The sequence below is a fragment of the Phaethon aethereus genome (assembly GCF_964289735.1).
Source record: "Phaethon aethereus genome assembly, chromosome: 8".
NCBI classification, from domain to species: domain Eukaryota; kingdom Metazoa; phylum Chordata; class Aves; order Phaethontiformes; family Phaethontidae; genus Phaethon; species Phaethon aethereus.
In genome coordinates this window covers 12,193,753-12,207,745 of record NC_138584.1, presented here as the reverse complement: position 1 = coordinate 12,207,745, position 13,993 = coordinate 12,193,753, and positions in this window count along the sequence as shown.

Here is a 13,993-nt window from a genome sequence, read left to right as displayed (position 1 = left end):
CAAGGTGGAAACATGCTGGTGGAAGCACTGCAGTAACAGCTGGGAAGAAATCATCCTGCACACCCACAGTGCTGTCCATGGGGATTTTTTGCCACTAGGTTCTCAGTGTGTGCATCTGAGCACCAGTCTTTTCTATGTGGATGATTGCTTGAAAAATAACATTAAAGACGACTGAAGGGCTCTGGTTATCAGCTGAAAGCTGCTATTCTCCAAAAGGAACATTTTAAATGTTTAGGTGCCAGGTTAGCTATATTCCCTTAGATAACTAAAAGCATAAATAAGGAACATCGCTTTTAGAAGGCAAGGAATTGCAGGAACTGGTCAGTACGAAGTATGTGCTTTTAGAAGAAGGAATGGTGTGTACCTACCCCTGAAGAGACAAGATGAGGTACTGCACTAGCAATAAGGCTAGCAATGTCTGTATAATAATCATTGAAAGTAGAATTAACACAGGCATCTGTATTTAGTGTGTGAAATCCCATTTCCTGCACTTTGCTGAGTTCTGCCACTGACTTCAATGTAGCCACAATTCTATCCAGAAAATGTATCAAATCAAACTCAGTGAGAAAATGGAGGCTTGCCAGTGTGTTAACATGTGAGGAACACTGCATACCTCAGTCTAAAAATAAATAAATAATCTTTGCCATGAGAATTTTTCTCTTCATAGGGAAATAAAATATATTTGCATCATACCAGCACAGTAGCTTATTCCCCTCCCTCATGCACAGATGATGCAAACTCTACTCTTCTTGTTATAACAGAGACACCACCTGGGCCTGCTTCATCTGTATTAGTAGAACCTGATTTTTAAAGCTCCAAAGATGCAGATGTGACATGGGATTCCCAAATACATCTGAATACTCTTAAAATATGGCCCCCAGGTCCACTGGCAATGAAACAAGACACAGGATTGTTTTATCATGTTCCAAAACATTCTTGAGAGGTAACAAGTGAAAGCAAACATAACATAAGCAGGATAGTAGGGTCTAGCAAAGCAAAGGGTATCTTGCACAAGTTGAAACAGTGCAAGAAAATATAATTGGGTCCCTTCCTCTCAGTAATCAGAAAGCTTTGTCATCACAAATGCTTTGAGAGACTATATGGCAACCAAGCACTCCCCCTTGCACGCCCTTCAGCAAACTCATTTCAGCTGCAGTTACAAAACACAACCATAAAAAGACTTCAATGAACCCAGCAGAGAGCAAATGTTAACTACAGCAAAATGGTATCAAAGCCAAACTGAAATTTTATTTTTGCAGGACTAGTTCAGCAGCACTCCCAAATTGTGTAAACTACAGGGTATGCAAACCCTGACCACTTGACAAAGATATATGTAGACTTGCCCATCCTATGTACCTGAATGTCACCTACGTAGCTATTAGCGATTGCCCTTAAGCTAATGCATCGTATGTCTTTTTGACAAGAGTAATGGCTGGGTTCTGACAAAGAATAACTGCCATTTCAATTGAAAATGTTAAAATATAACCAAAATCAAACATTAAATTAGTAGTGAAAAATGTAGGATAGATGACAGAAGTGTATAACTTCACTGGAATTATCAGTAGCTTGACTGACCTTAATTTAGTTCTAATAAGCATTCAATGCAGTACAAGCTACAAAAGCAAACGGAAACAGTAGTTACAGCGCTTTGAGCCTAAGGTGCCCTCAGTGCCCAAGGAGCTTCAATGCTAACCAGGGAACAGCAGTGCACCTAGGGAGTTTTGGTTCCCACCAAATCTAGGGCTTAATGGCCTCATTCTTCAGTTTTAAACCACTTTTAAACTGTCAAGCTATTGAAAACAGTGAAGCTATACAGTGTACTGATATGAGGAATAAGGCCGTGTCCTCTAGGGTCAGCTGCTGCGCTCCTCCAGCGCACCCCTTCTGGGAAGTAATGAAGAGGGCTGAACAGTAAGTACTGCAAGTCTCTCCTTCCAAACCTCAGACTGCTGCGGTATGCCATTGTCTCACTTTCAGCAATTGAAATTAAGCTCTCTAAATATTCCAATCAATTACTTTTTGATTTACTGGCTTCCATGGCATTTTCCTCTTTCATTTATTGGTGCACTTGACTTGTATTTCCTACAGGGACATTGAGTGCTAGAACTATATGTCATTCTTTTAAAATGTCTCTTTCCTTCCAGTACAAGTTTAGGCTGTACCCTGTAGGGTGCCCCGGAACTAATCTCTTCTCTCCCCAGTCCTAGCAGAGATCTCTGCCTCTCTGGCTAGCAGGTTTTCCACCACAGCAATGATTAGAATATTGATCAAAAGCTTCTCCTGAATCCTGTCTCTGTAGGACTGCACTAAGCATAACAAGTTAACGGGCTTAAACATCTTCTAGTGTGCATTTATAACATAGTAGTGTCTGATTTCCTACATTCAGATGTACTGGTTATAGCCCTTGTCTCCCTCCGAGGAATAACGAATACAAATAGTGGATTTTGCCCACGTATCTGCTGTACTGGGCAATCCAGTCTTCAGGATTGTTCTTTTTATGCTGGCCACTAATCACTGGCTAACAAGTCAAAAGATTCTCATGCCAGCTGTGGGGCAAATGGGTGACAGGAAAAAAAAAAAAGGAAAAAAAAAAATCCATAGAACAGCTCTTCACAACCCAATGACTTACGCATTACCTTACTGAGCAACCGTTATTTGTTTTGCAGTACTTTGAAACTTAGATGTTTTCCTAAAAGTGAATTTAAATATCGCTTTTCACTCTACCCAGCCTTCAAAATACTCTGTCATTCAGGCCCATTGTTTTGTCATTGTTATTCATGTAGCTCATTTTTCTTGCACACACACAGCCCTCACCCCACCCCTCACAATTATTATGCTTTTCTTCAGCAACAGAATTCTCAAATTCTCTAAATCAATCAATTTCTAACATTATTATGAAGAGGGAAACCTTCAAAAAGAAAAAGCCTTCGGGATAGTAATCTCTTCACTACAAGTATCTATTTTTCCCATGTATAAAAATTGCAGAATATATCCTTAATTTACGTATGATGTTACTTATTCTTAAAGTACCAGAAACTAATAAGGAAACCATGCCTACGCTGTATTGATAACTCACAAGGCCAAGGAAAGAGACAAGGTGGGGATTTTCTGAAATTTTGATTAAACCTAAGAGAATCAATAAAACCATTTGTTTAGTTCTAGCACCTGTTTTTAGGCAATAATACCTTCATGCTGCTGCTTGTTTAGTTATATTAGAAATTACATGATCTTCTCAGCTGCAAAAAGACTATTGATTTGTATATAAAACCACACAAAAGTACTGGCTGTTTACAAGGGAATCATAGGTACTGTGAATAGTGTCTGTAAACAGTCACCCGACTCCAGTGTAACATATCAGCACACCTCAAAGGAAGCAAGCTAAACAAATCAACAGTTCATACAGCACATAGGAACCACTAAACCACTTTGTCAGGCAAGAAATTTTCCAAATCTGACAATACAATATAAATAACACAAAAGAACACATGCTTTTCAACAGCTCCTGAGACAACAATTAGGGAAGGGGAAATAAGAGAAGAAGAAAATAAAAGAAATTTGATAAACATGATCATTTACCATTCAGGCAGCTTTCTGCTATATTGTCCTTTCTGTACACCTACTAGGGATTCTTAGGTACATGTAGAATTCTAAAAATATGAACACACCTATCTAACTACTAACCATTGAGCACTCACTGGTCCAAGACACTCCAGGGAGCAGCACTCACTGGTCAAAAGTTTGTTGCCACTGAAAGAATAAGCCTGCCATTGACCATTTCTGCCCATACTAGAGGAAAGAAACACAGCCAGTGCAAGTGAAATCTTTGCCACAGCCATTACCCTGGAGAGTTTACAACTTTTTCTCTATGGGATTTAAATAGAGCCTCTTAGAATCCTTGTTGATCATTTCTGCAATACCCATAAATTACAAATTCCCAGCAGTATTTATTGTGTCTTTAACAGTGAACATTGTCTTGTCTGAGACTACAGTAACTGCAGTATCATAAAGAAATCCTGGTTCCATTCAAGTCAGCAAATTGCCTGAGCACCTGTAGATTTCAACTGTCAAGTTTCATACTTCTCTTCACCTGGTTAGCACAAATAGACCTACAGTGCTCTAGTACTGGTGACGACATGTTTTTCATTTTAGTATGTTTGGATTGAGGTGTAAGCTTAATTTGAACATCCTGACTTTGTCACATGTAGGATGGTTATTGACCATCTTTTATTATTATCAAAGTAGACAGATGGAGAGTTGGGGTTTTTTTAATTTGTAACACTAACATGTTTAGTAAGAATATTAGTTTCTCAGTCTCAAGAATTCGAGAACAGAGTGATGGAGCAGTCTCTTTTCTGCAAACAGAGCTTTGTTTCCCTTTGGGTAAATTGTAACTGAACCCAACAAATGTAGAAATACTTCTCCATTTACTGTTGGAATCAAAAACCTGAAGCAAGTAATACGAAACAGGGAGGAGGCAGTCACAAGTAATGTTCCTCAAACTTTTTTTTCAGCAGATTCTTCATCCTAGAGAGTTTTGTCAAAATTATCAGGCATCCAAATTCCAAAAAGCCATTCTCAAAGCATTTCCTTTAATGGATGACAGAGCTGGGTAAAAGCAATAGATCTTGATTTTTGGTCTACTTTATTTCTGACACTAGGATTACTGTAGCTTTTAGGCTCAGGCTTAGAAATGTGTAGCTCCCACTGCAGTAACTGAAGTTGAGGCCTCTCTGCAACTTTGGGGTTATGTCTTTAACCTCAGCTTTCATGCATGTGAAACAAGGATGCTGACGTGCTCCTGTATGCACTGAAGATCAGTTTGCTTGAGATGTAGTTGGAATATAATTTTCTGGACCCTTAATTTATGTGATTGACAGAGAACTATAACGTACTCTAAGACATGGCCTCAGGCTCCATCACTGCTAAAAATCATGCAGCTGAATAATTCTCAGGAGCACACAACTTGACTCATGCATTTGGCTTCAGTTTGCACCAGTCTGTGTCCTTTTGACGATGAAAGGTCCACAATTACAACTGAACTTATCAGTTCTGGTCGAGCTTGAATGCTTCTAAGGTTGTTGGCTATATTCTACATCCCCCATGGTCTGTGCTTCAGACATTTTTTTCATCTTAGAAGCTTAAAAGAAAATATGATTCTAGTGTTATGCTAGAAAGTATGGGTGAATTTTGATCTTGAAAGTAACCCAATACACTTAAAGGAAATTTCTGTTTAGAGTTTTCCCCCTCCTTATAACAAGCTATTTTGTTGCACGATCACAATAGATCACTTAAGTAGAACTACACAAAATATTTTGAAATAACATAAAATCTCTGGAAAGTTCCATTTCTGAACAGAAGGTTGTTAAAATGAGCGTTCAGTTCCCTTTTACAGCAGACTTCCTCACAGGCTCACAAGAAGCCAAACCCAGAGTGTCCTATAAATTCTTACACAAGAAAATGCCACTACTGAGTAGGAGATATGGTGATTCTATTTTGGGTTCTGTTCTTATCAAAACATTCAACATAGAATATTCATATTTTTCCAAAGGAATACATGAAAAATACAGTATCTACAAGAAATGCTCACTTTCAAAAAACAGAGGAAAACTTGATTATACTTGATTAACTGTGTTTTGCCACTGAATTTGCTACTACCTGTATTCCACAGGGCTTCTTTTATTTTAGATATACGCACCATGCTGTGTTACTGTGCTGGCAAGTGTTCCAAGTTGCTTTAATATGTATACTTCAACAAGTTGAAGTTAATGCTCTAAGCATTTTTCACACCAACTATACGAAGAAAACATTAAATGCTTCTTGCACTGGTAAGTATGGTAAGAAACCACTGCCTAAGGCAAAGTACTCCTTGTGAAAACTTAACACAGGCTGGCAAAAGCCCTCTCTGGGTATTGCTTCCTAAAAGAGGGATGAGGGGTTGACTGAAGTGTTCTTTTTTCTTGTCATTAGAGGAGAGGGAGAAGAAAAGAAACAAAAAAGCCTAAGAAACCAGGGAAGCAATAAACAGACAATGAAGAAAGCCATAAATGAGATTAAAAGGGTGGGGTTTTTAAACGAAGTATTCAGCAGAAACCTCAATCTCTGGAAAGAAAACTCACTCTTGGTCGGGAAAATGGAAAAGTTTGTATACTTCTTCTAAGTATACTGGCTGCACCAGTGAAACACATTATTTTTCCTCATAATTTCTTCCCTTAAAAGCAGCAAGATTCTAAATACCGGCTAACCACACAGACCGCAAAGAATATTCTGTATGTATATCTGAGTGTGTACTGTGTAACACAATCTTATTATACACATACAGCTGTAACTTCTGTGTCTAGATAGCACAGTTTTTAGAATTATTAAAAATTTAGTACATCAGTAGATCAAATCCTGACATCTTGTCAACTCTTTGAAGGCAAGGTGGAGCCACACAGGAACACATTAATATTGGCTCCAAAATGCCACAAACACCAATCACATTAACAGGTTCTGGATTTTGCACCCAGTTTCATTTTGTGAGTGGAAACAGGCCAAACTCCAATGACACAGGGAAGAACGAATAGTGTCACATCGCATGCCAGTTGTTGTCCAGGCCCATTCTGTTATGTCACAGGTTAATCGTTGTCACTTCAAGCAGCCACACATCACACAGTCTATTAATTATTACTTAATGTCACTACACTACTAAATGGTTTGATGAATTCTATTAGTAATTAGAACTGTTCACGCAGTGACATTCAAATAGAACTTTTCAGAGTGCATTCCTGATGAAGAGCCAGAAAAATACCTAGGTTTGTTAGTCCTACTGACTAGGTGAATTTTATTTGAACTACAACTGTCTTCTGTGCTTGATTTATTTCACTGATAACTACAAAATACTCGTAACAATCCAAAAATTGAGACTAAATTCAGCTGTAAGACAAGCCATTGCATCTCTTTATACACACTTAGAACAGAAAGAAAGGATGCCATGCCAAAAGCTAACACTGTTGTTTGTTATTAATCTAGAAAAAGTCAAACAAGATGTGTTCAGATACCAGGCAGAATTAATCTTAGCACTAGTATTCAATCATTTAACATTAAAAAGATTGCAGTCAAACTTCCCCCCTCCCCCCCCAAAAAAAAAAAAAAAAAGCTTGTTTGCCACTCTCTCTTTTACGGACAAATTTTAATATTATAGTACTTTTGCAAATTCTGCATGAGAACTAAATGAACTGGTTTTGTTCTATTAAAATGTAGTTTCTGATGATTTGAGGGAAGGATGCTTGAAGCGAAGTCATCTCTTTCTCAGATCTTTCATTTTCCATCTGTTTAGAACCGAGTAGAAAGACATGGTACCTGAGCTGCCTTCCCTGTTAACCTTCCCTGAAATCAATGCATATTTAAGAAAAGTTTTGATTTTGACAACACTGCATATGCTGCAGCAACACTGTGTTCTATCAAAAATAAATTTATAAACAGTAATAACGCTGTTTAGCTCATGCTTCCCACTGTGAACCAAATATAATATTGTGGTTTTACACCATTTTTACACTACTGTGAGCTAAATATGAGCCAAATATATCTCCTGAAGAAACTGTTTTAATTCATTAACATTCAAACTCTTTGCATATTTAGCAACCTGCTAGCTCTATGTTGCATGTTCATCTTATTACCTTTTGTATATCTTTTTCTCTCTACCTTGGTGTAACATTCCTATGGGATTTTGGCAAACGCCAGCAGTTGATTGAAGCACTGCACAGCTGAAAGGCAATTACAGAAAGGTAGTACAGCACAAGCTCCAAAAGAACAGGTAGTATGTATCTTGGGCATCTTTAACTATGTATAAACTATCCCTGATATACATCTAGCTAACCATATCTTCAAAACCCCCTGTGTTGGAGAGTACACAATTTCCCCAGACAATTTTGCATCTAGGTAGCTTGATATTCAGAAAATTTCCCTAAAGACTGTATCTCCTTGCTCCAGTTCAAGCTTGGTTTTTTCTGGGACTATTTACACGGACACAGTGTCAATGTAAAAGTGACAGTTCTGTCTCTTAAGTTACATAAAACCTTTCACTTACTTGGATGCTATTACCACCCCCGTCCCTTAGCCTGTTCTATAATTTGGTTCAAACAACTCCATTTTCATCATGCTTCCTTGTTAGTCTCTCCAGGAATATTTTTCAATAAGAGTATATTTTATACAAAATTCAGGGCCCAAAGCTGGACAAAATACTTCAGCTGAAGCTTTACCAGAAATGAACTAAATGATTACTTCATATTTTATAGATGATGTTCCCATTACTATACACCAAGGCAGTATTTACCCTCTTCACAGTAAAATCCTGTTAACTTATGTTCTGTCCATGATTCACTTCTACTTTTCTCCCTCAGTCCTTTAATACAGTACTGCTGCTTAGTCAGAAGTTACCCAGCCTTAGCTGGTGTAGACAATTCTTTCACCAAATATTACTTCATAGATATTCTAGTTTAACTGCATCCTCTTTTCTAAATTACCATTTTATCAGTATCTGGGTGAGGTAAAACCCTATCCTCCAGTCCACTCACAGCCCATGCTTGCATTACATCACCTGAAAACATTTTAAGTATATTTTCTAGACAAGAAAAAGTAGTATTTGTCAAGAATTTGTTTGCTGGAAAGGGACATCCCTGAGCGCAGTATAAAACTTAACTCCCTATAGACAGACTGAGACCCTTAGAGAGCTGCAAGTGAAGAATGTGCCATGCAGCTCTTTGGGGTAGTAGGCAAAAGGAATAACGTGATCAGAAATATTTTCTGTAGAAATCTTTTGTATACTTACATAAGTGTTCACTAGCATGCGCTAGAAGATATAAAATAAAAAGTGTTTTGTGCATCTAATCTTATTGTCTAAACTGAGGAGTTATAATCAGACTCTGGTGACAGGAAGACTAAGCCTGCATTCCCATGTTCAGGAGAAAGTAGGAAAAAAAAAAAAAAAAAAAGAGTATGTTACCCCGAAGTGTGACTCAAAGTTGCGAAGACTGAAAAGCTGTACCCAGATTTTGTTTAGATTGCTGGGGCTTGGTTTTCCGCAACTTACTATCTGGAAAAAGTCACAGTGACATACTGATTTGGAAAGCAATCTGCCTTTTAAACTTCTAACTCCAGTTTTTACCCAATCCAACTGGATATGCTTACATTGCTACACAACTGTAAAAACAATAAATCTCTCATTTTTAAATAAAATATGAATAGAAGACCTGCTATTGCATCCTCTACTTGGAATTGTTCTGGGGAATATAGCAGCTGATATCCTAGGTAATGAAAATCCTGTCCCGCCCTTCCCTCAACAATAAAAATCAGTATTACCAGACAAAAATCAGGCGTGATTGCTTTTATGATCTGCCTGTATTTTTCTTCTCTCCATGTTAATATTCCTGGTGACTTATATACTTATAGGATTGGGGCATGTTGACTTGTACCACACCTCAGTTGAATTTTGTAACAGTCTTTGTGATTGAGGGGGAGCAGGAGGAAGAGAGAATGCATTAAAACAAGCCTCCCTTTCAGTGTATACTACATTCAAGTGTTCTTTCAGCCAAAACACTGAAATTAGATGACACCAAAGAGTCATACTCAGAACATTACAAAACCCACAGTTGTCCTCGTTTCAGCCAAGATAGAGCTGGTTTTCTTCACAGAAGCTAGTGTGAGGCTATGTTTTGGATTTGGGATGAGAAACTGTTGATAACGTGCTGATGTTTTGCATTGTTGCTAATTAGTCAAGGACAGTCCAGCTTCTCGTGCTGGCCTGCTAGCAAGAAGGCTGGGGGTGCACGGGGAGCTGGGAGGGGATGCAGCCAGGACAGTGACCTAGGCTGGTCAAAGGGATATTGTCTACCATACGACGTCATGCCCAGTACATAAACTGGAGTTAGCTGGGGGGTGGAAATCGCTGCTCAGGGATGGGCTGTCGATCGCCAGGTGGTGAGCAATTGCTGTATCGGGCATCACTTGTTCTTGTACATTCCTTTGTCGGTGTTATTATTGTTATCACTGTTGTTTCTTTCTTTCTGTCCTATTAAACTGTTTTTATCTCAACCCATGAGGTTTTTTTCCTAATTCTCTCCCCCGTCCCACTGGGGGAGGGGGAGTGAGTGAGCAGCTGCGTGGTGCTTAGTTGCCGGCTGGGGCTAAACCACAACAACAGTTCTAGAGAATTTAATCTTTCATCCATCACAAACATGAGGCAGTCCAAGTTTAATGAAGCCATATTCAGAAATGCATCACCCTGAGAGAATAAAACTGGCCTACAAATTCCTCTGAGGTAGGTGTTTCCCTCTCCTGCATTAAAACAAAAAGTTTTCTATACCATCCTTACAGCCATTCTGAGTCTATCTTAAGCCATGTGGAAACAAAGGAGAAAAAGCTCCCAAGCCCACTGCATTCACACTGTATTTAACCAACTGGCCTTTCTCAGATACCAACTTTAAAAAGCATTTGACAAGAAGGGGAAGGGACAACAAACTCAGGATTCAAGAAACAAAGTACCTGGGAGAAGAGGTAGGAAAGGTGTACGTACATCACCTGGTGACTTAGTGGGTTCGAGGCCTCCTCACAGAATCACTAGGTTGGAAAGGACCTTCAAGATCATCAAGTCCAACCATTAATCCAGCACCACCATGTCCCCTAAACCATGTCCTGAAGCGCCACATCCACACGTTTTTTGAACACTTCCAGAGATGGCGACTCCACCACCTCCCTGGGCAGCCTGTTCCAATGCCTGACCACTCTCTCGGTGAAGAAATTTTTCCTAATATCCAATCTAAACCTCCCCCGGCGCAACTTGAGGCCATTTCCTCTTGTCCTATCACTAGTTACTTGGGAGAAGAGACCAACACCCTCGTCGCCACAACCCCCTTTCAGGTAGTTGTAGAGAGCGATAAGGTCTCTCCTCAGCCTCTCCCCTCCTGGCACATTCCACATTGTAATAGCTTACAAGCTACAGGGACACTGATTATAAAACTACCCGAGAAAAAGGTCTCTTCAACTATACCTATTTCTATTAGCCTTACACATGAGTAAGAATTATAACACTAGGAACAACACTGCATCTCCTTGAGGAAACCTTTTAATTGTTTTGGGAAAAAATACAACTAATTGAAGACAGATTTATGAAGTTATCTGGTAGGACTGGGACCAAGTCCAAGGGTCCTTGATCCTTCTACTGCATTAGCAAAGTTTTCCCATACTGAAACATTAGAGAATTTCTATTTCCAATCCAATGCTATCAATGGACATTTAATATTTTAGGCAACCATTTAGAAAAGTTATCACACACCAGGTTGTTTCTAACACATATGGTATGGTATCAACTTTTCAGTTCTTGTTCTCTGATCTGCTCTATTTCTAATCTTTCTAAAGCCACATATTAGGCTATTAATATTAAAAAAAGAGAGTTCTGAAAGAAGAAAACCAGCCTCATGCCCCTTGGCAAACAGCCGCCTCCAAACACACCATTTGTTGTAACTATGAGTTTACTTAAGGTCAGATTGCAACATTATAAAATGAACTCACACATTTTTCTGAAAAGCACGTTACCAAGTAAAAAACTGTAACCCAGAAAAAGTCACCAATAACTCAAACATTTCAGGAGGCTTATTAAATAAAAATCTAACTTTACACAGTCATGTAAGCAGCAGAGATCCTTATAATGAATGGGCAGAATACACTACAGCTGATAGGGAATTATAAAACTAAATTAGAAACCTAAATCTCATTTGCTATAAAAACAAACAGCTCTCTGTTCTTTAAAAGGAAGTTCCTAAGATAATGCAATGAATCGCCCTTCTGCAGTCAATTTCTGATGCTTAATCTTTTCTATGTTTCTATTAGCTAATTATACATGTATCACACATTTCAGCATTTTGCGAAAAAGTGGGTACCATTAACATCGCCTCTCACAGCTTTATGAAGTTAAATTACTCAAAACTACCCTTCCTCCATATAGCGGACACCTAGGTAAGAGCTAAAATTCCACGGCACATTTCAAGAAAGGCTAGGGAAGGTATTAACTTCTTTCTCTTAAACAAATGCATTCCAGGATTCAAAGTTGTACGCCAGTGATGACCCTACCTGAATTTGACGAGAACAGATACTACCGTGGCTTGCCAAAGCACTGCGCTTACATCTACACAGAGCATCTCTGCCTGTCATTTTACCTTCATTCCTGCTGTGCTGCGTCTGGCTGAGATGCCGTTAACTTTCTTCATACCTGCTCTTACAGTGCTGTGTCTTAGATCTGCAACAAAAACAGCGCTGACAACACACTGATGTTTCAGCTACTGCTAACAGTGCTGCATAGCATCAAGGCCTTCTGTGTTTCTTACTCTGTGCCCTCCCCCTGCAGGGAATAAAGCTGGGACAAGACACAACCAGGTAGATGGACCCAAATTAACCAAAGAGATTCTCCATGTCATATAATGCCATGCTCAGCAATAAAATGGTGCAGAAGGATTGCTTCCTCTGTCACTCTAATGGAACAAGCAGTGCTCTCTGAACAGAAGAACTTGAACTTCAGATAAAATAGTAATGTAAGGCTCTCAGGAGCCCAGTTTGTAGCAGAGACAAGAGTTAATTTACTGTAGTGTCAATACGCTTGGTGAAACTGTGTGACATGGCAGCTCTTTTTCCAAAAGGTTGGTAATATTGATTGTGAAATAGAAACAAACATTTTTGCACTGAGCATCAAAGTCAACAAAACAAAACCTGGGTCTGAGGCTGGGTATTTTATATAAACAAGCCCCACTTTCTTCTAGACAGCACCTCTCTCTCACCTTTATGAACTGCTAAACCTTGAGAATCCGTCTTTTCTTCTCCTTCATCGAGCATCTAGAGTTTGCCTGTGAGGCAGCGAAGAAAGGTATCCTGGTTGGCATAATTTTCATTGTTCAAGTTAGATTCCCCCCCGCCCCCCCGCCCCAAGCTGAGGTTTTCAAATAAGCTTCCAAGCCTTACAACTGAAAAAAAATTTAGAATAGAGTCACAAGTGGTTCTTATGCCCTAATTACAGTGCTTTTTCAATTTCTCACCCATCAGAGGACATGCATATAAGGGAAAGGAGAACGTCTGTGACTGAGTGTGATATTGTTAACAAGAGAATTTAATTGAGAAACATTTTTGCATCTCGCATTAGGTGTGACTCTTAGCTATGCGATATGTTCATGGGTGACAGGAAAATTATGCCTTACATCTGTAGAGATGTGTAAATGCCTCATTAAGTTTAATAATTATCTGTTAGGAAGGCAGTTCCACAAGAAAATCTCTGCTACTGAAAAATAGAAGTGACACAATGAAACAACACTGTAACTTGCATCATCACTGACCTTGCTGAATTAATACACCTGTCCAGAAATATTTTTATAAATACATTAATAATAAATGTTATATTGTAAAAAATGCATGAATGGGTTACATCATGAAAAGGTTATCCATGAAATTAGGACACAGACTATGTTTTTAGATTTTATCTCAATTCAACCTGAATTTGTATGTTAATTCATATATGACACAGGCAGAAAGCAGAAGGTAGAAGAGAAAGGACATTGCTATGGAACATGACACACAAAATGAAACTTTTTAAGAACTTCTTTTCGATCAAAAAACTACAAGTATCATCCTTGTCTGTCAAAAGTCAATAGTATATGACCAATTCCACAACGTTCTCTATAGCTATAAAAACAAAACAAAAAACCCCAACAGCTTCCTGGATGTGGCAGAAGGCAAATCATCCCAACAATAAAAAGCTCCCACAGAAAACTATACTGTCCCAGTTACATTGACAGCTCAGTTTTACAGCTAAACAAAGATTATACAAATCTGGGAAATCAAAACACAAGATTATCAACATCTGCTCACAGTGAGAAGGTGGTTAGACAAACAAAGCACAACCTTCATACTAGCCAATTGACACATACCCTTAAACAAAAAATTAACCAGTTTATTATATTTAACATATTTACAAAAT